Source organism: Nomascus leucogenys, chromosome 15 (genome assembly GCF_006542625.1).
Source record: "Nomascus leucogenys isolate Asia chromosome 15, Asia_NLE_v1, whole genome shotgun sequence".
Classification (NCBI taxonomy): Eukaryota; Metazoa; Chordata; class Mammalia; order Primates; family Hylobatidae; genus Nomascus; species Nomascus leucogenys.
In genome coordinates this window covers 23,206,557-23,230,653 of record NC_044395.1, presented here as the reverse complement: position 1 = coordinate 23,230,653, position 24,097 = coordinate 23,206,557, and the positions used below count along the sequence as shown (strand labels likewise).

Sequence of the window (24,097 nt, the reverse complement as noted above, 5' to 3'; positions counted from 1 at the left end):
CACACACACGGGTGCCTGTCAGGGGAGGTGATGGGAGGGAGAACATCAGGATAAATAGCTAATGCATGCAGGGCTTAATACCTAGGTGATGAGTTGGTAGGTGTGGCAAACAACCATGGCACACGTTTACCTGTGTAACAAACCTGCACATCCTGCACATGTATCCCAGAACTTAATAATATGCTTACACTTGATGTGTATATTGGTAGCCATTGTTTGTACATTCATTCATTCATTTAACAGATAATGCATTGAACACCTACACTATGGCAAGAACTCCATTTTAATTATTTTGCTACAGCGTAAGTTGCTATTTTGGCTTTGTCAGTGGCAAATACATTATCCCGGCCAGGAGGACTTTGCAGGCTCTATAGCTTTTTTTTGGTGAGCTGATAATTTTAATGGAAGTCATTTGCTACTCCAAAAGCTTTACATGAATGCTGCATAGGAGTAATTAGAAGCTGTAACAAGGAGTCAATTCTTTGTACAAATATTTATCTCACATAACTTTATATGATTGAAGATAATACATTGGTGCTTCTAAGATCCCACCTAAACACAATTTCTTTAAAAATCTGTCAAAATTGTTGAGTATCCACTGTGTAAAAATACAGAAATAAAAAAGATAAATATTACATATGTACATACATATATATACATATACATATGTGAAACAATGTAATCAATCCTGAGATAACAAAAAACACATAGAACTTTGTCTTGTCATTAGATACACTAAATCTGTGGGAAATTGGCAATGAAAGAGTTATGACCAAAACGAATTACTTCTGAGTTTTTAGCCATTTTTTTAAGTCAGTTGGGACATTCATATATGGGGATTATGGAATGTAAGGAATGACAGAAATTGGTAGAGCAGCAAAATCTAGTCTCCCAGTTTGCAGTTTTGCCAAGAATTCTGGTGAGAGATCGTATGTCATTAATTTCATCTTGGGGCTTCCTTTTGATATACCACTCCAATTTTGAGCAAGTTATCATGAAAAACATGGATCACTTAGATGTGAATGAGAATAACTTGAATTAATGTAACTGGGCATCTAATTATTATAAGTTCTTGAAGAAACAAAACCAACTAGATTAAGAAGGCCTTGATTAGAAAAGGTGCTTTTGAAAATATTTTAATAATTCTAAATATAACAACTTGACTAAAACTTTTATTGAATAATTACCATGTGGCAAGTACTCTATCAATCACCTTGTATGTCTTTCCTCATTTAACTCTTACATAGGTGGATGTGTTATCATTATCTTCATATAGATGAGGAAAGGGAGACTCCAATTGACAAAATAAATTTGCTCATAGTGACACAGTTAATAATTAGAAGAAATAGTCTTGATTAAATCAGAGGCAGGTGAGTCTTGGTTTTAAAAACCCATGTTCTTAACCATTATAATGGTGTTTCTCAAAGTATGTTTTGTAGACCACAAACATTGAAATTATATTAGGTAACTATATTAAAAGGTTCCTAGGTCCCATGTCAGACCTTCTGAATCAGATTCCTTGGGTATAGGATCCAGGACTCTGAATTTTTAACAAGCTTTTCAAGGTGATTCTTACGGACGCTAAAGTGTGAGAACCACTGCACTACCAGGGCTGAGGGTCAAGTTGGGCCAACTACCCTTCACCTCAACCAGAAGGGCCACCCCAAGAGTAGGACTGAGAAGAAGCCATCCAACAGTAAAGGTAATGGGTAAAAACGTTACTACTTTGATTATGAAAAGACAATTTAGTTGGAGATTCTTTAGTCATAGTATACATTATAGAAATAACTTCAGACTCCAATTTGATTGCTGTCATTTATGGAACTGTTCTCGGAACCATAGATTGAGAAAAACAACCTTTTATCCTTCTTCTTAAGCTCAGAAATGCTCAGTAACTTGACCTTCAGCTTTGGCACCAACTTCCCTTACCTTGCACCAGAAGAATTCTTCCAACAGAAGGCAAGAAAAGAGAATATCCAAGAAGATGGACAGTGAGAAAGGGAATTGGCATTTTCATAGGAAAGAGGACTACTTCAGAGAGAGGTTCCTAAAATTGAGGTTTAATGAAGGCTTGTCTTCCTCACAGGGTGGAGATCAGATTGGATACAGATATGAACGTGTATATTGCCTTGCAAAGAAGCTTTCTAAGAACATTAAACAGTGAGAAATGGTCAGTTGTGGCACCAGGATGGAGATTTATGCCAAAGAATCTTATTGGAAGTAGATTCCATCCATTTTCAGTGCCAGTACCAAAATGTTCCACCCATAATTTTAGGATTGCCCTGGGGCAAGCTGGGAGGTTTCTGTGGTGTAAATTAGCTTTTTCCCTTCTCAGATCTGTCTTCCTTTCCCTTCCATGTTATCTACATTTTATAAGTTATCTATACAGTTTAAACACCTCTTTTGTTTTACTTTTCTTCGTTCTATTTTATTGACCGTTCTTTGACACTTGCCATGTGTGTTTTGAATTCTAAAGTCAATTTGAAAATGGTTTCCATTGTTAAGAATTTGAAGCAAAAGATTGTGAGGAAAGCAAATATAGAAATTTCTTAGGGAAAACATGATTATAATAAAGTACATGTTAGTAAATATTTTTCTGCTCTATAGCAGTGGTATTATTATTCCTTCCTAAGGGAGTTTCTGTTATTTTTTTTTTCAATTTTTAACACAAAATAAGGCATCTGAAGGGGAGGAAGAACTCTTAAAAGCTCCAATGATTGGGCGAATCTTTATGGAAAAATCATGAAAAGAAAAAACCCGGCTGTGAGAGTTAGAGTATCTGATTTCCTTTTCTCTGCCAGATATTTTATCTGCCTGTTGAAATCGCTGATGGTTATATTATCTCCTAAGCTGTAGGTTTTTAATCTTTGGAATGCAGACTACTTCAAGGTCTGAGTTATTATTATTCAGTAATAACAACAGTATTTGGCCATTGTCAGATCATTTGGCCAAAAGAGATCCTGTTTGCCTTAACTCTTTTTCTTATTTCTTGACTCAGTTGTGTGATATTGTCACTTGTACCCTGTTTATAGTTCTATCTGTGTAAAAACCAAATTATGAGTTACTTAAAGGTAAGTTCTTTAATATTATGCTTTGTTTAATCAGTATAAAACAACTTTTCAAAGTGTTGTTCTACAGTTCTGAGATAAGCATCTTAAGTAGCTTTTAAATCAGTTCCCCACACCTAAATACAAGTGAGAATTGTACATTTTTCTGCTTGTCATCAACTGCCTCTTCTCCTCAGTCTTAACCATGTTTCACTAACCATGCCCATCTGTTGTGTCTTATTAAGAATCTGTACACCATCAGCTTCACACTTTTGGAGTATTGTACAAAAGCTTCATGGAGAATGTGACTATGTTTTAAATGAGGTGAAATTTTCCTCCCCAGGTAGGGAATAGTTTTGTTTCTCACTTAAAATGGAGACACTTCAGAAGATTATTATGAGTATGAAATCTGATTTCAGAATACATTACAATCATTCTCTTGACAGAAAATTTAATCAGAATATTTAAAGCATTATTCTACAATGCAGCAATTTGTCAGATTTATCAGTAGATTCTTCAAATAAATATATAATTTTTAAAATTTTTCAAAAAAAATGTTTTTCTCTGGCTGGGCACAGTGGCTCATGCCTGTGATCCCAACACTTTGGGAGGCCAAGGCGCACAGATCACTTGAGGTCAGGAGTTCAAGACCAGCCTAGCCAACATGGTGAAACCTCTTCTCTACTAAAAATACAAAAATTAGCCAGGCATGGTGGTGCACGCCTGTAATCCCAGCTACTCAAGAGGCTGAGGCGGGAGAATTGCTTGAAACCAGGAGGTGGAGGTTGCAGTGAGCCAAGATTGCGCCACTGCACTCCAGCCTGGGCAACAGAGCGAGACTCTGTCTCAAAAAAAAAAAAAAGAAGAAAAGAAAAAAATTTGTTCTCTTCCTTTGTTTATCTTATCTACCAATAAAATCTGAAATCCCAAACTACTTTATATAGGTCAGGCAATATCAGTAATTTTTATTTTAGTGTTTTATATTAACTGTTGCTTAAAATCCGTGTGGATAATCTGCTGCATTTTGGGGTGTCTATACAGAGGCTTTGACGGTGGTAATGATGGCAGTGATAGATTTTGTTGAAAGACGGTAGCCTGAGAAGCCTCTCTTGGCTTTATAGCTACCTAGGTGGAGGTCTCTTCTCTGTGGTCTTTCCTAAAATGGCCTGTGCATATCTCCCAATGCTTTCTTGCTATTTTACAATTCTATAAACTGTAGGTCTGTGTCATGTACTAGACTGAACTCTGTGGGAGCAAAGAATGTTTCTTATTTATATTTGTATCTCTAGTACATGGCACAATGCATACCCCACAGCATATTGTAAATACTCTATCAGTGTTTATTACGAGATTGAGAAGACCAGGTGCAGTGGCTCACACCTGTAATCCCAGCACTTTGGGAGGCCAAGGCGGGCGGATTGCTTGAGCTCGGGAGTTCGAGACCAGCCTGAGCAACACAGCAAGACCCTGTCTATACTAAAAATCAAAAAAAAAAAAAAAATAGCCTGGTGTGGTGCTGTGTACCTGTGGTCCCAGCTACTCAGGAGGCTGAGGTGAGAGGATCACTTGAGCCTTGGGGGCAGAGGTTGCAATGAGCCAAGATTGCACCATTGCACTCCAGCCTGGGTGACTGAGTGATAACTGTATCCAACAAAAAGAGAGAGAGATTGAGAGAATTAACACTCTGACATTGACAATTACTGTTTTGAATTATCAAAACAGTGGACCAAGATAGAGTTGGCCAAGAACATATTTATATTACTTTTAACTATTTCTCTGTTAATAATGGCTCTAGTTATTCATTTACTAGGGAATGTGTTGTTTTTCAATTTACCAAGAAGGTTCAACTTTCTAAATGTATTGATATGTAGATAATTTTGTTCAGAAATATTTATGTTTTGGTTATTATGTGAATTCAAGCTACTTTTTTTTACCTATTCTCCCTCTGTACAACTCACCAGTTTTAACATTCCATAAGGATAACTAACATAGTAGTTGTCACCATTTTTTAAATGTTTTTAGAGAAACTCATTGAGATTAATGGAAAGAAACAGGGACAAGTCATTCAAAATGCAAAATTCAGTTTGTTTCTGAACTGCATTTCTTAATGTTTCTGAAATGTCTGTTCTGAAATTTTGTTTCACATTGTGCCTTATTTAGTACTGGTGATTTTGGCATTTCAAATAAAATTTAAAAATTATGCTATGGAATTCTTACCTGAGTTACTAGTAAGCTAGTTGCCCAATTCTCATTTAATTTTCTGACTTAATCTTTTCTCAGAACTTCTATTTCTCCCTTAATGTAATGTCATCACCCATTTTATGTTCGTATACTCTAGATGTTTAGCTAACTTAAATTTACATTGAGAGATAAATAGAAACTTTTTAAAAGGACTTTTTTATTATTTTAATCTGAAGACAGAAATGGAAATAAACCTCAATGTGCTCTTTGTTTTCCAATAGCCTAAGAATAAATTTATGCAAATATTTGTTGAGCATCCTAAGTCCTTATTCTTAGTGCCATGGACTACAACTTGTATAAGATGTGTTTTTTTACTTTCAATTATTTTGAATAAATGAGACATATTTATATAACAAAGCTTAAAGGGCAAGGCAAGATTTTTAAAAATGAGATGGCATTTGAATTGGAACTTGAAGGACTATTGAAAGTATGTAGCCTGCCTGACTGGTATTTTTGGATAGGTCTTGGATTATCACCGCCTTTGCTGATAAACTCTCATTTTGGGTGCATGTTTTTTCTGTTTTGGTAAATATTACTGACTTTGTAGTCTTTGAGGTGATTTTGCATATGTTTATTCTGTTTCATTCATATGCAGATTTTATTAATTAGAATATATTGGGGGTCTTTTTGGGTTTTGTTTTGTTTTGTTTTTGAGACAGGGTCTCACTCTGTTGCCCATGCTGAAGTGCAATGGTGCAGCCATGGCTCACTGCAGCCTCAACCTCCCAGCCTCAAGCGATCCTCCCACCGCAGCCTCCAGAGTAGCTGGGACTACAGACACATGCCACCATGCCTGGCTAATTTTTTTTATTTTTTGTAGAGCTGGGTCTCGTTATATTGCCCAGGCTGGCCTTGAGCTCCTGGCCTCAAGTGATCCGCCTGCACTGGCCTCCCAAAGTGCTGGGATTACAGGCATGAGCCACCATGCCCGGCCAGAGTAGAAGTAATAGATTTTTATTTCTACAAGGATGGAAGAGAATTGGTGGGGGGAGGTGGGGAGTAAGTGTCAGATGAAAGTAACAGCATGAGCTCCAGAGTACAGAAAGTTATGAGGTTTATATGAGAACAAAGCAGTTCAGGTTGGCTAGAGCAAATGGAAGAGGAAAGGTAGATAGGAGGAGGAGACGTAATAGGAAGACAGAGTAAGGGAATAAAATGGGCTGAAACTAACGTCATGCAGGTTCAGTATTCTAACTAGGCTAAGGAGTAACGTGGGCTTAATGAATTCCATAGGCATGGAAGAGCTATTAAGAATATTTAAATAAAAAACGACCTACTTGGAGTTCTGCTTTAGAAAGATTATTTTTATTTATTTATTTATTTTTTAATTTTTATTTTATTTATTTATTTATTTTTGAGACAGAGTCTCGCTCTGTCACCCAGGCTGGAGTGCAGTGGCGTGATCTCAGCACACTGCAACCTCCGCCTCCCAGGTTCAAGTGATTCTTCTGCCTCAGCCTCCCAAGTAGCTGGGACTACAGGTACACACCACCACGCCCGGTTAATTTTTGTGTTTTTAGTAGAGACGAGGTTTCACCATATTGGCCAGGCTGGTCTCAAACTCCTGACCTCGTGATCCACCCGCCTTGGCCTCCCACGAAAGTGCTGGGATTACAGGCATGAGCCACTGCGCTGGGCCTGGAAAGATTAATTTGTATTAGAATCGAGAGATATGGCCGAGTGCAGTGGCTCACATCTATAATCCCAGCACTTTAGGAGGCCGAGGGAGGCAAATCACTTGAGCCAAGGAGTTTGAGACCAGCCTGGGCAACATGGCAAAACCCCATCTCTACAAAAAACACAAAAATTAGCCAGGCACAGTGGCATATGCCTGTAGTCCTAGCTACTCAGAAGCTGAGATGGGAGAATCACCTGAGCCCGGTGATCAAGGATGCAGTGAGCCATGACCACACCACTGCACTCCAGCTTGGGCAACAGAGTGAGACCTTGTCACAAAAAAAAAAAAAAAAAAAAAAAAAAAGAAGAAGAAGAAGAATCAGGAGATACCAGAGCCTTAGTGATTATTTTAACAAGTACTACAGTAACCAAATGAAATGGGTCAGTACTAATATGAGGTAATAGCAGCAGAACTCAATTGGGGAGGAGGTGGTAGAGGAATGAGCCAGATGGGAGAGAGATTCCAGAAAGAAAATGCAGAGCCCAGCATTCTTTTCCAAAAACATAAGAATAAATGAAAGGTTAACATGTGTCAGGAAAGGATTTGAAAATCAAATGCTTGATCCAGATACCTTTTTATTAATACTATCTATAGAACATCTTTGCCAGTTACATGATTTTCTGTCTTTTAATGGCCAGTTTGTGTGATACTGATTACCTGATCATTTTTTTCATTTTTATTTACTTTCGTAATCTTTTTTATTAAGTTTTACTATCATTGGAGCCATTCTTTAGTCTCTTGTCTGTTATTGTCGGTGCCTTTTAACTTCACAATTTTACTGTCATTGGAGACATTTTTTAGTCTCTCATCTGTTATTGTTGGCCCTTTTTAATTTGCAGTATTAGTCTGATTTGACTTTTGCCTTTTTATCTACCTCCCATGTTCTAGACATGGCTTGTTAAGTAGGAGAACACACACACAACCCAACTCTTGTGAAGGGAAATACAGTTTAAGGTTACAAAGATGTCTCATGGTAATTCAAGGATAAGAAGTGCAGCTTAGCCAGGCATCGTGGGAACCAGAAAGCTAAAAGATACCTTTTTTCTTAAAGGAGTAGTATTGTTCTTTTTAATGGCCTCTCTGCTTCTTGAGACACATCTCTCTATGCCTCGTCACTGTCCCAGCTGGCTTCCTCCGTCTGCTTATTCCTTTTACAATGGCTCAAACACATTCTCCATTTTTATATGCTCTTTCAGCTCAGTTCCACACAGCTCCCTGGCAGCTTCCCTCTTTGTCTCTCGTTTTCCCAAGAGAGGGAATCTGATTCACCCACCTCACTTTTCAATCCAAGTCACAGTATCCTTCCTGAGCCATTAGCCTTTCAGCTAAAAGTAATAAAAACCTGATTCAAATTGGCTAAGAAATGAGGAAATGTATTATCTCCTGTAACAGGAAATCCAAAGGAGCGGCAACCTTTAGAGTTGATTGGAGATGCAACCGTGTCAAGGAGACACAGGTTCTTTGCATCTCCTCACTCTGCCAGCCTCAGCTTTATCTTTAGTAAAATGGCTACAGCAATTTCAGGTGTCACATCCAGATATTCAGAAAACTGAATGGCCATTTCTTCCTGTGGCTTTTTCTTAGGCATGAGAAAAAAATTTTCCTAAAATCTGCCCTGAAAATGAGCCTCATGTTTCATTGGCTGGATTTGCAGTTAGAGGCTGTTTAGATTAATAAGCTCTGCTGGTGAGAAAGAGAAACCACCAAAATATACCATTTCTATACCCATCACTGACAAGGGGAAAAGGATTGCCCTGAGACTAAATCAGGCCCATATGTGAAGTTGGGATTGAGGTCATTTTCCTCGGTGGTTAGTGAAGCCTTGTATCTGGAGGGTGGAAGGGAATGGCAGTCTACTGATGGGGTCCCAGAAGAGCCCATAGGTCCATATACACTGTGTGTAAGCTCTTCTTCTAAAATGAAAATCACTGTGAGAATTTTACGTGAAGAAAATTGAGTTTACTGCAACTGTCTTTAGGTCAGGTGTGTACCTGTGTAGTATATGTTACATACTTAGTGTATATACTATATGCGTGGTGTAAAACCAGGCCACTTTGTGCTATGAGTGAGGACTCCCCATAAGGGCATGGCAGACAGGTACCCTGAAATATATCTGGTATACCTCTTTGAGATCAGTCTTCTGAAATCTTATAGATACAGTCCTTCCTCAGATTTTCCATAATGAATTATATTGATTTCAGTTAAACACTGCTTCAATTTTGTCATAAAAACATATTTAGTAGTCAGTCATATGAAATTTTTACAAAGTTTGGAATATCTTTTAGTGAAAAGTTGCTTGGCCACAATGAATATACCATGTGAGAGTATAGTACCAGTAGAGACATACTTTCCAAAACCTGAACCTAATGGATTTAATATCCAAGCTGTGAGATTGGCTTTTTTTTTTTTTTTTTTTTTTTTTAGTTCTTTATTTGTTTAAGAGATGAGGTCACACTATAGTTTCCCAGGTTGGATTTGAACTTCTGGCCTCAAGTGATCCTCCTGCCTCAACCTCTTGTGTAGCTGGGATTAAGGCACACACCACCATACCCAGCTGAGCTGTGTTATCTAATATGACTTTCAGGATTCCTAGTAAGGAGTGTCACACTTTGCATGGTATCTTGCTGAGTTTGTGCATACCAGTTGAGATGAGTCTAAAAATACTGAGTATCTACTCTTTCTCTTTGCTTGGTACAATGTGCAAGCAGAAGATTCAAAATACATCATTGAAGAATAAGACTATTTATGCATCACAAGGAATATACTGAACTAGGTTAGAAGCCCAGAAAGTTCTTCTTTTTAAAGATATATGTCAATACCCATACCTGCAGTTTGAGATTGATTGACTGATTGATTTTTTATAAGCCTTATTGCTAACAGAGAGAAGCCACAGAATGGGGAAGAGGGAAAAGAAAAGGAAGCAGGAAGGGCACTAAAGACAGCTGTCTTCTTTTCAGTTTTACCAAGAGCCCTGATGCCTACTTTTGAAAATGGTTTTAGATACTTCTATAGGCCAGTGTTTCCTACATGTTCTACAGAAGCCGGTCCCTGACAAGCTCCTTTAAAAAGGATTCTGTAGTCACAAATACCATAGTGGAAAATGTTAAATAATTCTTCTGGGTATTTACACTGCATGTTAGTAAATTAAAAGACTGAGAGTGTGTATTAGTTGATTGTCATACTGCTATTAGGAAATACCTGAGACTGGGTAATTTATAAAGAAAAAGACGTTTAATGGACTCACAGTTCCACATGGCCAAGGAGGCCTTGCAATCATGGCAGAAGGTGAAGGAGGAGCAAAGGCACATCTTACGTGGCAGCAGGCAAGAGTGCATGTGCAGAGGAACTGCCCTTTATAAAACCATCAGATATCGTGAAACTTACTCACTATCCTGAGAACAGCACGGGAAAACCCTGCCCACATGATTCAGTTACCTGCCACCAGGTCCCTCCCATGACATGTTGGGATTATGGGAGCCACAATTCAAGATGAGATTTGGGTGGGGACACAGCCAAACCATAACAGTGTGTAATAAATAGCTCATGTCTTTAATCCTATATTTTCCAAACTTTCTTAGTCACCAAATGTCTCTTTTCATATACATCTTTTAACATCTTGCAGGGCACACTGGGAACTGCTAAGGTCAGAGAGGAGTGTTCTTGAGCAGAGGAATGACATTATGAAAGCAGTGTTTTAGTCAAAGTCATGTAGTGTATAGGATGATTGGAAACAGAACAGATTGGAAACGTAAGATCCTGTTCGGAGGCTATTGGAATATTTTGGGATAAAGAAGATGTCACAGATGGATAATAATAGCAAATATTCATTCATCAATTCAGCAAATATTGATTAAGCACTAACTATATGACAAGCATTGTTCCAGATCCAGGGGATACAGAGAGAAAACAGTTCAAAATCCTTGTCCTCATTCACATCCTAAAAGAGGGAGAAATACAGTAAAACAGACACATATATAAAATGGCAAGTGGTGAAGAGTACCAAAAAGAGAAACAGAGCAGGGTAAAGGGGCCAGGTGCAGTGGCTCACACCTATAATCCCAGCACGTTGGAAGGCTGAGGTGGGTGGATCGCGTGAGCCGAAGAGTTTGAGACCAGCCTGGGCAACGTGGCAAAACGTCATCTCTACAAAAAATTAGGCCCGGCACAGTGGCTCATGCCTGTAATGCCAGCACTTTGGGAGGCCGAAGCAGGCAGATCTCTTGAGCTCAGGAGTTTGAGACCAGCCTGGGCAACATGGCAATACCCTGTCTCTACAAAAGATACAAAATAGTAGCTGGGCATGGTGGTGTGTGCATGTAGTCCCAGTTACTTGGGGGGCTGAGGCAGGCAGATTGCTTGAGACCAGGAGGTCAAGGCTGCAGTGAGCCGTGATCATGCCATTGCACTCCAGCCTGGGAGATAATCCCAACACTTTGGGAGGCTGAGGCACGTGGATTTCTTGAGCCCAGGAGTTCAAGCCCAGCCTGGGCAACATGGCAAAACCCCATCTCTACAAAAAAATTACAAAAAATTAGCCAGGTGTGGTGGTATGCGTCTATAGTCTCAGCTACCCAGGGGGCTGAAGTGGGAGGGTCACCTGAGCCCAGTAGTCTAGGCTGCAGTGAGTCGTGATCACACCACTGCACTCCAGCCTGGGCAACAGAGTGAGACCCTATTTCAAAAAAAAAAAAACAAATAGGGTAAAGGTAGAGTCTCTGGGGTGGTGGTTAGAGGGAGACCTTTCTGATGAGTGGTCATTTAAGCAGAAAAGTTAAGAAGAAAGTTAGGAATTAAGTTAGGAAGAAAGCAATGTGGATATCTAAACACAGAGAACAGCCAGACGAAGGCCTTGAGGTCAGAACCCAAGGCTAGAGGGTGGTAGAGGATGGTGGGAGATGCAGGGAGGCATGGTGAGGCATGGAAAGGGACAGGATATGGTTGAGATCACATGGGGTCTAATAGACCATGGTAGAGACTTGGAATTTTATACTGAGTGAGACTGGAAGCCAGTGGAGCATTTTGAGCAGAGCTGTGACATGGAAAGACTCAGTTTTTCAGTGGTTACTCTTACTTCTGTGTGGAGAACAGACTGGAGTAGAGCTGGAGTAGAGCAAGGAGACTGGTTAGGAGCATTGCCACAGTCCAGGCATGAGACGGTGGTGTCGTGGCCTCAGGGGGTCATGGTGCAGGTGGTAGGAAGCAAGAGCTTCCAGGTACCTTTTCAAGGTAGGAGTTGACAGAAATGGATACCATGCTCCAGATTTTAAGTGTTTAAGCCTAATTATTTGATCCTTATAAAAACCTTTGGGAGTGGATAGAGTTATTATCTGTTTTACAGTTGAGGAGACTAAAGCACAGAAAAGTAGCTTGCCTGAGATCATACAGCCAGTAAGTGGTGGCACTGGATTTGAAGCTCCAGAGCCTGTGCTCTAATCATTATGCTACACCCTCCCCCACTCCCCACCCTCCAGAGAGGAAGTAGAAGGAAACCCTGGGCCAGGGCCAAATAGCACATAATGCCTCTGCCTTCCACCTTCCAGCCAGTAAGTGCAAAATTCCTAAGAAATGAAATCAAAATTTCTCCTCTTTAATCAGCTTTTAAAGTGTTAACCTAGTTCTGCATAACCTTGTCCTTTTCTGTATTTTTCTATGAAACAATTTTTGGAAGACTTTCAGAGTTCTGGGGGGCAAATCATGTCTTCTATTTTTCACCAAAGGGAAAGGTTGGGGCAGGGTAAACTGGTAGTGGGCAGACTGGAGTGTGGGAGAGCATGAAATAAGAACCAGGTATTCGGCCAGGCACAGTGGCTCACGCCTGTAATCTTTGAGAGGCCGAGGCGGGCAGACCACTTGAGGTCAGGAGTTGGTGACCAGCCTGGCCTACATAGTGAAACCCTGTCTCTACTCAAAATACAAAAATTAGCTGGGCATGGTGGCACACGCCTGTAGTCCCAGCTACTAGGGAGGCTGAGGCAGGAGAATGGCTTGAACCTGGGATGCGGAGGTTGCAGTGAGCTGAGATCGCGCCACTGCACTGCAGCGTGGGCGACAGAGCGAGACTCCATCTCAAAGAAAAAGAAACCAGGTATTCTTTCAGGGTTAATTCTGACAGTTTTTTGAAACATTCTATTCCCCACCATCACCGTCCCCCAACACACCCACCTCTACACCCCTTCCATTAGAAAAATGGGATAGCAATCAGGGCATTGTACACTGCCTTTTGTTTCTCTGCCTAAGATGGCCTAACTACTTTGATTCTGATGGGTTTAGTTGGAACAGCAGAACTCTTAGTACTGCTGATCGTATCACGCTTTCTTTTCCTTTTACCCTATTAGCTTGGGAGCTTGGGGACTTTAGAGCACTTTCAGGAAGGGAGAAGACAATTCTAAGAATTTACACATTTGAAATATTTTTTCCAGTTACAGTGGCTCTAATCTAACCAAGTAAATCAAGGTTAAATTAAATATCTCCCACAATCCTACAGTCTACTGAACTCTGCTTCTAAAACAGTGGACTTGGAGAATGGTTGAAATAAGAAAGGAATGGATCCAGATGCTGTAGGAATTTGGTAGGATTTGGTGATGTACCAGGGATACCATGGGGCAAGTGTAGACCAGGGATGGGATGGAATGATCACAATAAGGCCAGAGTGGGTAGGAGATATTAGAATCAACATTTAGAGATGTCAGTTCAAGACCAGCCTGGGCAACATGGCGAAACCCCATGTTTACAAAAAAAAAAATACACACTAGCCGGGTGTGGTGGTGTGTGCCTGCTGCAGTCCCAGCTACTGGGGTAGGAGGAGTGTTGGGGGTGGTGCTTCTGAGGTTGGAGGAAAGTAGAGACAGCGAAACCCTGTCTCTACTAAACCTTGAGCCCAGGAGATCAAGGCTGCAGTGACCGTGATTGCACCACTGCACTCCAGCCAGGGTGACAGAGCAAGACCCTGTCTCAAAAAAAAGAAAAAAAAAAAGGAAAAGAAATATTGGGGCCGGGCGTGGTAGCTCACGCCTGTAATCCCATCACTTTGGGATGCCAAGGCGGGCAGATTGCCTGAGGTGGGGAGTTTGAGACCAGCCTAACCAACATGGAGAAACCCCATCTATACTAAAAATACAAAAAAATTAGCGGGATGTGGTGGCGCATGCCTGTAATCCCAGCTACTCGGGAGGCTGAGGCAGGAGAATCACTTGAACCTGGGAGGCAGAGGTTGTGGTGAGCTGAGATTGTGCCATTGCACTCCAGCCTGGACAACAAAAGCAAAACTCCATCTCAAAAAAAAAAGAAAAGAAATATTGGAATACCACTAAACCTATGGTTCTGTTTTCCATGGACTTTGATTCTCCATGCATTGCTCTCTAAGTTACTAGACCACCGTTAAGGGTCAGAACCTTGGAGAGTTCCAGGCAGTAGACGCTTTACAATGTGTGTGACTACTGCACTAGCATGAAATGGACGGGATGAAGCTAGTATAAATGATGCTGAAGCAGACCTCTCGTGTGCTTTCTGTTGAAATCTCCAAGTTTAAAAGGCTGCCACCTCTACCTCCCTGCAACCTCAAGGAGATGTTGGTGCAGCGAAACATTTCAGTCCATCTTGTGAAAGAGGCATAAAGTCAGCGTAGTTACCGTAGGGTTTCTGTTAAATTTTGATGTTGTAGAGGAGTTCCTTTCAGGTTCTGTGCTTTCTCCTGAGGTCTCTTCTAAGGGTATGGTATTGCTTCTCTTTGTTATTTCTTGACCTGTTATAAAATTAATTGGAATCTTTGGTAGGGTTGGAAGAGTGAGTTTGCCTAAATCTACCCTTGTTGTTTTCTGGTAAGTGCTTATATTTGTAACAGAAAGATAAAAAAAGTTACTGTATGTTATGCAGATAGTTTGTAAAAGCTGAAGGTAAGTTTAGGCTGTTGCTGGCCACAACAGACTTTTGCAGTATAATTAAGTTAAGTCTATCTGCTTTTTACCACCTCTAATTTCAGTAATCTTGTTTTGTGGCACTAAAATAAATCTAGACACTTAAATTTTCATTGTTATAATCTCTTTTTCTTCAGTTTTAGGAAAAATCATGGTTTTCACATCAGATTACTAAATTTCTGATGCTTTGATTAAAATTTCATCATACTGTTTTTAAAAATGTTTAACCATCTGCATTTATGATGTCCTATCAGGCTACAAATAGGAACTTGAGTGTAAATATTAGGAAACACCTAACTAGCAAATCCTGGGCATAATGGTAGCAGAGAGCAGAAAATTATATGAAAATAGAATTTTTTGCAGAGAAGTAGTCATGACATATTTACACTCTGTGTTACAGTTCCAAGATGTAGTCATTATCTTTTTTTACTTTATTTTATTTATTTATTTATTTATTATTATTGTTTTTTTTTTTTATTGAGACAGAGTCTTTTTCTGTCGCCCAGGCTGGAGTGCAGTGACACGATCTTGGCTCATCGCAACCTCCGCCTCCCAGGTTCAAGCAATCCTAATGCCTCAGCTTCCCGAGTAGCTGGGATTACTGGCTAATTTTTGTATTTTTAGTAGAGTTGGGGTTTCGACATGTTAGCCAGGCTGGTCTCAAACTGCTGACCTCAGGTGATCCACCCACCCTGGCCTCCCAAAGTGCTGGAAGACCATGCCCGGCCGTAGTCATTATCTTTTTATACTATTTGAGAGAACAGGAGCATTACAGTAAAATTCCTAAGTAGCCAACTGATTTGCAGTGCCAGAAATGAATACCGATCCTAAAAGGTGTGTGATGAAAAGGGAGTCTCCAGCATTACATTAGCATTTCAATTAGATTTTGGAAATGATTTAGCTATGGATAACAACAATAGGGATTAGTGAGAAATACATAAGATTTTTAAATGATATTGATCAACAGTTATTGTTGGTTATCTTTTTTTTTTTTTTTTGAGTCAGGATCTCACTCTGTCGCCCAGGCTGGAGTGCAGTGGCATGATCTCAGCTCACTGCAACCTCCACCTCCTGGGCTCAAGCAATTCTCCTGCCTCGCCCTCCCATGTAGTTGGGATTACAGGCGTGTGCCCACCACATCCAGCTTATTTTTGTATTTTTAGTAGAGATGAGGTTTCACCATGTTGGCCAGGCTGGTGTTGAACTCCTGACCTCAAGTGATCTGCCCATCTTGGCTTCCCAAAGTGCTGGGATTACAGGTGTGAGCCACCACACCAGGCCACTGCAATACATTTCTATGTAATGTTTAAGATCACTGGGGTAAGGCCATAGTTGGATGTCAGTGGTAGATCTTGTGGCATATAAATAAATCACATTGAATTTGAGAGAAAGAGAATAGATGACAATTAATTTGAGAATGACGTTTCAAGCTAATTTTTAGAATATAGAAAATGTAGATTTTTTTCTTTATTCTATTCAGCAAACATTAAGTGCATGTCCTACCCAGACAGGAGTCAGGAAGGGCTTTCTTAGTGAGACAATACTCTGAAATTAGTCTTGAAGGATGAGCAGGAATTCGTACAGTGAGGAGGGTGGAGATGTTCAGAGGGAACAGTAAGGGCTGTATGTAGGAAGCTCCTCTCAGTATGGAATAACTAAAGTAAGAGGTGTGTGTGTGTGCACCCACGTGCGTGTGCATCCACATGCACAAGGGAAAGAGAGATACTTCTGTGTAAATGCTTAAGGATTCATCACATTTTTGCAGCTTCATAGTGTTCCATATAGTATAATTATATGCCATAATTTGTTTAACCATTCCTCTATTGATAGACATTTGTCTTCTGGTTTGGGCTATTTCAAATAATGTTGCACTGAACAAACTTGCACGTGTTCTTGCAAACTTGTGAATGTAATTCTGTGTCAAAGGTTAAGGTTTGTTTTGGTAGTCACCATTGATAAATTTGAGTACACACCTTAGGTCTGAGCTAAGACCAGTAACATTTCATTATATTTTATAATTTTTGAGCCCCCATCTATTTTGATTAAATTAAAGATGTCTTCAGTTTCCAGTCATATGGGAGCTTATTGTGCCATGGTAACAACTTTGACTTTTAGTCCGAGTGACGTGGGAAGCCATTGGAGGATTATTGGCAGAGGACTGATATAACTGTTTCTAAAGATTGCTCTGGCTACTCTGCCAAGAATGGAAGACAGATGCAAAGATAAAAGGAAAACCAGTTAAGAAACTATTCTAATTGTTCAGGCAAGGGGTAATGGTGACTTGCACTAGAGGAGGATTGATGCAGTTCAAGAAAAATGGTGGGATTCTGGACATGTCATAGTTAAGAGTTGAAAGGATTTGTTGATGGATTGGATGTGGAGAGAGGGCAGGGTGTGGAGATTAGCTCTAAGATTAGAGTGGCATCACAGATAACCATGTGGAGTTGGTGAGTAGACAGCTGATAGTGGAGGCTACACATCAGGGTGCCTAATACTTTATTAATGAGTGAATAGCTGATAGATAATTCAAGAAGGAAATATATAAAATGAAAGTTTTAAAGAGAACAAGAATTACAGTTAACTCCTTTACTGTGACTCACATGATCCTTTTCTCTATGCTTCCAAGCAGATCTCATTTTAACTAGAATACAACTAGACTGGTTAAGAGTTTGGACAGGGTGAGAGAGAGAGAGAGTGTGCGTGTGTGAGAGTGCTAGAGGAAATACATTTGTATGTGTATATTTCTCTCAGAATCTAAGTGTCTATCTCTCAGAATCTAAGACTTGACATCAGAAAAATTGTTGCTACTAATCCATTTAGAGATATTACAACTTTATGGGATTGTGTTTAATTAAAATTATTATTTTAAAAACTTCTTCATTTTTAACTTCCATATAAAATTAGAAATGTTTTCCCAAAATCAGGCATGGTGGTGCATGCCTGTAGTCCCAGCTACTCTGGAGGCTAAGGCAGGAGAATCGCTTGAGCCCAGGAGTTCTAATCCAGCCTGGGCAACATAATGAGACCCCCCGATCTCTTTTAAAAAAAAAAAAAAAAAGAAAGAAAGAAAAGTTTTCCCACAGCAAAAAAATACTAATAGACTGAGTTGGAAAACTTGGTAAACAAGCAATTTGGTTGTTAATCCTTAGCTGTCTTCTGGCTATGGCAATTTACCCAGTATGTAGACTTTTTGGCCTTTAGACCCTGACTTGGTTTGCCTTTTGAATGCATCATTTCCTTAACCCCCTCCCATCCTCTCTGATCTTGGCTCCCTTTCTCACTGGCCATAGTCTATCTTTCCAAACCCTGCTCCACATTTTCAGCTCCTAAAGTATCTTTTCTACCTTTTTTAAAACTTCTTTAAATGATACATAATAGATGTACATACTTTCAGGGTACATGTAATAATCATATAATTTGTAAAGATCACATTTGTGTAATTGGGATATCTGTCACCTTAAATATTTGTCTTCTCTTTATGCTGAAACCTCCTATTATAATTATTCTCCTCCGACTGTTTTGAACTATACATTGGATTATTGTAAATTATAGTCACCCCACTGATCTATCCAACACTAGGTCTCATTTCATCTCTCAAATGGTTGGTTTGTGCTCATTAATCAGCCTCTCTTCATCCCTCCTCCCTGCTGCCACTTTTGCGCCTTTAATCTGTGTGTTATGGGGATGCCCATATTTGATAAAACTCTGTCCCATTCATGGCACAAGCTGCAACCTAATTATAGTAGTTTAAAATACTGTGAATGAAATATTTGTCATACATCTGCATGATTAAATTTTCTTCGTGAAACATAAAGCCAGAAACTCACTGCATGTGAGTTATAAATCCGTGGTGGCACTGATAGCTTAATCCTGCATATTTCAAAGAATGAAATCCAAAGGGATTGACAGATCACTGGCTTTTTCCAGCTTGTCTGGTTAATAGACACCCTTATTTATATAAAAGTTTAATGGTCCACAAAATATTTGAATAGCACATGAGGTAATCTGTTTGAACTGTTGGGAATATTAATGCATGATGAACTTTAAATTTAAAGTAGAGAAAGTTCAGAATTTCTGCAAGGCTTGAGCTCCTCTTGGATTCATGCAGTTCTAACAGGACTAAGTGTACAATCAAAATTATAAAAGAATCATAATTTTTTCTTTTTTGATGGTTGGCAGAGCTAGCTGGGGCTTTATTTTGGAAAAAAATAATTGAACTGGTTTTTAGTTGGGGGCATGGGCAAGAGGGGGTACCCCAGGCACTAAACTCCTCCAGAGGGGCTGAAGGCTAGGGCTGAGCCTCAGGTGGGTCTCCTTTTCCTTATGCTCCCCTGCACAGCTGCCTCACCAACAGGCTCTGGGACAGCCACAGAAGGAGGTAGGCAGGGAGGAGCTGCCATGGCTGTTCACTTGGACAGGACATCAGAGGACTCGGACACCAGCTTCCCATCATGGATCTTGATCTTCTTCACAATCAGGCCCCTGGAGGAGCTGGGGCAGCTGAAGGAGCCAGAACCCCCACCAGAACCAAAGCTAGAGCCCAGGCCATAGTTGAGACCAGAGCTTGTGAGGCCCCTATAGGCCCACCTCAGCCCCCCTGAGTAGCCACTGGTGGTCTTCCTATGGATACTCATATTCTGCATCCCAGACTCCAGCCAGCTCTCCTTGCCCTGCAGCAGCTTGCAGTAGGTAGTGATCTCGATGTCCAGGGCTAAATTGATGTTCACGAGCTCCTGGTACTCATGCAGCTCCCACACCATGTCCTGATTGGCCCATTGCAGGGCGGCCTCCAGCTCCACCAGCTTGGCGTTGGTGTGCTTAACAGCCAGCTCCCCACATACTGCTCAACATCTGATGGCAGCCTCCAGGGAAGCCCTCTGGTCTCTGAGGCCCTTAGCTGATGTTCTGGGTCATCTCTGAGATCTCTGTCTTTGTGCAATGCAAGTCATCCTAGTACTTTCCAGATAGCTTCTGCAGCTCCTCATACTTGATCTGGTACATGCTCTCAGCCTTGGCCTGGCTGTGATTGGAGATGTCTTCATACTGGGCACAGACCTTGGTGATGATGCTGTCCATGTCCAGGGAACAGCTGTTGTCCACGGACAGAACCACAGATGTGTCCAAGATCTGGGACAGCAGCTCCCGGATCTCCTTCATACAGCTGCTTGAGGAAGTTGATCTCATCAGTCAACCCTTCCAGGCGAGACTCCAGCTCTGCTTTGTTCATGTAAGCTTCATCCACATCCTTCTTGATGAAGACAAATTCATTTTCCTTCTCTGTATGCTTGTTGATCTCATCCTCCTACTTTTTCTTGAAGTCCTCAAGCTGCCTCTGCATATCACCAAGCTCCACCTCCAGCTTCAGCTTCTCTGACCCAGAGTATCCAGGTGCCACCAAAGGGTGTTGATGTGGCTCTCAAACGTCTCATCCATGTTGCTCCCAGCCATCTTCTGCTGCTGCAGGAGGCTCCACTTTGTCTCAAATGCCTTGTTCTGCTGCTCCAGGAACCACAACTTGTTGATGAAGGAGGCAAACTTCTTGTCAAGGGTCTTGATCTGCTCCTTCTCCTGGTTACACATGGCCTGGATGTTGGGATCCACTTCCAGCTTAAAAGAGCTTAGCAGGCCTGGTTTACCATAATGGCTGTGATGCCCCCCATACCACTGGCCCCAGCATAGCCTCCACTCAGACCTATGCTGGCCCTTAGGCCACCCTGGAACCTGCTGCTGCTGCCCACCAGGAGAAGCTCAAGGAGCGGATGCAGTCACCAGGCCTGCTCATGGAGGAGCACCTGCTGAAGGCCCGGGGGCCAGAGGTGGACACCTTGTAGGACTTCTGGGTCACTCTGATGGACACAGTGGAGGCAGGAGTGGCCAAACCAGACAGAGATTTGAGAAGGAGCAGAAAAGCTACTTCTAGATTATAATTTACTTTTGATTAACAACCTCATAATAATTGGATAGTTAGATAGTGATTAGATTAAGCATGTCTTAATTCCTAGAAAGCAAAATGAATTTACCATTAAATTATTTTTTTTTCCTTCCACTAGAAGAGGAAGGAAGATGGTAGAAAAGATTGATTGGAAAGGTAGGTCAGAGACTGTCAGGAAGCTGCTGACTAAACACCTACAAGGTAGTCAGAAAACTCTTGCTCTGAAATCTGTAGAAACAACACCTTCAAGAGGATACAAGGACTTTTAATGTCTTTCGAGTCCTAGAACGATGTGTTTTTTTTGTTTTTTTTTGTTGTTGTTGTTTTTTGTTTTTTTCTTGAGACGAAGTCTTGCTCTGTTGCCCAGGCTGGAGTGCAGTGGCGCAGTCTCGGCTCACTGCAAGCTCTGCCTCCCGGGTTCACGCCATTCTCCTGCCTCAGCCTCTCCTAGTAGCTGGGACTACAGGCGCCTGCCACCACGCCCGGCTAATTTTTTGTATTTTTAGTAGAGATATGATTTCACCGTGGTCTCGATCTCCTGACCTCCTGATCCGCCCGCCTTGGCCTCCCAAAGTGCTGGGATTACAAGCGTGAGCCACCGCGCCCGGCCCTAGAACGATGTTTTAACTTTGGTAGGTCCAGACCTTTGAGCGAAGGACGCAGAGTAAGACACTTTCTAAACTCTCTTGATTCGACCACTATTCGTTTAAAATCTGGCTTTAACAAAACTTAAGGGTTAGTGAGAAAGATACCAAACTGTATTTTTCAGTACTGTATTTTAAACTTGCCTTTATTTTAAACTTTGTGCATCAGCATTACATAGCATGTTTGGTTTCCCTACAAGTAATGATTGGAAACCCATGCTAATCTCTTAACTGGTTAGCTACACTTGTGGTTCAAGACTAACCACTTAAACCACCTGGAGACATCATTAAATGTAAATATTGAATCTGCAAACCCAACTCTATGAAGTCATGTCTTTTTGCTGAATATGAACTTTTAAAGGCCACAGAAGAAAACCTTGCTCAAGACTACCTGTTCCTCTGTTAGTCAGAGTCGTTATCACTAAGTTCTTAGAACCAGCAAGTTTTAGAAGCGTTGTCAGTTTCTTTTGCTGTTGTTGAAAGAAACATTTATTAAATAGCTACATGGTCACAAGGTTTGATATCCATTCTGTCATTTGATTGTATTTCTGCACTCTGAGTACTCCTGTTTTGGCACATTACTGCTAGCTTTGTGAAATGTCAGGTGTTGTTTTCTGAAACTACCGTAGGTGGAGATCCAGGCTCTCCTGCCTGTGTTAGATCCCTGAATACTGCCCAAACTGGAGCCGTTTACCTTTGACTTTCCTGTGGGCCTCTTGGATTTGTTCTGTTCTGGCTTCTAGCAATTATTTTAGATAAAAATAAGCCAAAAGAATATTTGAAGTCACATTTTTATATAAAACTGATAACCTTTGAAGTATTAATATTGAATGAAAAAGCATCCTTAGAGAGGCTGGGTGCAGTGGTTCACACCTGTAATCCTAGCATTTGGGAGGCCAAGGCAGGTAGATCACCTGAGATCAGGAGTTTGAGACAAGCCTGGCCAACATTGTGGAACCCCATCTCTACTAAAAATATAAAAATTAGCCAGGCGTGGTGGCACGGGAGCTACTCAGGAGGCTGAGGCAGGAGAATCACTTGAACCCACGAGATGGAGGTTGCAGTGAGCTGAGATTGCACCACTGCACTCCAAACTGGGCGACAGAGCTTTTTTAAAAAAAAAAAAAAAGAAAGAAAAGAAAAGAAAAAAAAAGCACTCTTAGAGGTTATGTAGTTATATTTAGAAACAGGCCTACAAAGACTAAGTGATGGCCCAGGAACTGAGAACAGAGCCCAGTGTTTTCAACGTTAGTCCATGTTGTTGTGGAACTATCGTCTTTCTTTTATTGTTCCCTTGATTTAGGAGTTAGCCATAACTAACCCCTCTGTCTCTTTTATCTCCCTATATTTCTGGTATTGGATCATATGATTCTTCATATGAACCAGTTGTCCCCCTTTCCCAGTATTGAACTTGGAGATAGAAGGCAGTGGGTAAGTCTGGTGGGTGAACTGGCTTGGAAAAAGTGCTCAAGTGACTTCTTTCTGAGAGGAAACTTGAAACTAGTCTTTTCTACATCATCTTACTTAATGAGGCTAATAATTAATATAGTCCGCATGAATAGTTCCCAACCAAATGTTTTTCAAAGCCAATCAGGTTGGTCTTAATATCTAAAGATGTCATCCAGATGTGTAAAAATAATGCATGTATAATAGTTAAGGAACCCAAAATACCGCGATCGTAAATTATGTAGTGAAAGTGTTGAAAAGATGTCTTTGTACAATTGTGAGTTTTGTAGCTGAGTAAACTTGTTTCCAATATTGGAAATTGTATACCAGTCATATTTCTACTATGATAATTTTTTTTTTTTTTTTGAGACGGAGTCTCGTTCTGTCACCCAGGCTGGAATGCAGTGGTGCAGTCTCGGCTCACTGCAACCTCCACCTCCCAGGTTCAAGCGATTCTCCTGCCTCAGCCTCCCAAGTAGCTGGGATCACAGGCGCATGCCACTTCACCCAGCTACTTTTTGTATTTTTAGTAGAGATGGGTTTTCACCATGTTAGCCAGGCTGATCTTGAACTCCTGACCTCAGGTGATCCACCCACCTCAGCCTCCCAAAGTGCTGGGACTACAGGTGTAAGCCACCACGCCCAGCCTCTACTGTGATAATGTTAAATAACAAACAGCCTCTAAAATTTAGTGGCTTACATCAACAGATATTCTTTGTCTATGAGTCATTTAGGGTTACTCCATTTCAGGCTATATAATTGGGTTCATATCTACTCCTCATGTCCCTCATTCTACATATGCTTTTCTCATGGTAGATGATAGAAACATAGGAGATGAAATCAAAGCACACACATTCTCCATGACCAAAACCAGAAGCAACAAGGCAGGGATATGCACCACCTATTCTACTGGGAGGCATTGGAAAGTCATGTGACAAAGGGTATGGATAAATCTCTTACAGGCAGGGAGTGAAGAAATGGGAAAAGTAATGTACTACAGCAGTATTTCAACCCTGTCAGTTCATCAGTGAATTCACCATCCTCTTTGATTTCTAGGTGAGCAGATAGTTTTGGTTTTTGCAGCTGGCCCTTCCCTTTCACTGTTTTCTTTCTTTTCTCTGACAAGTGACTTCAAGATGTCATTATTACTTACTGTGTAGGACCTCAGTAAACACATCATAGTCAAGCCACTAGCT

At 40.8% G+C, this 24,097-nt stretch overlaps 1 protein-coding gene and 1 pseudogene across 1 annotated transcript in view; one reads left to right on the top strand and one right to left on the bottom strand.

The window, feature by feature from the left end:
* Nucleotides 1-24,097, top strand: part of SIK2 (salt inducible kinase 2) — a 131,231-nt gene that overhangs the window by 51,344 nt on the left and 55,790 nt on the right. The gene's annotated exons all lie outside the window — the stretch shown is intronic.
* Nucleotides 19,286-20,314, bottom strand: LOC115838632 (annotated as a pseudogene).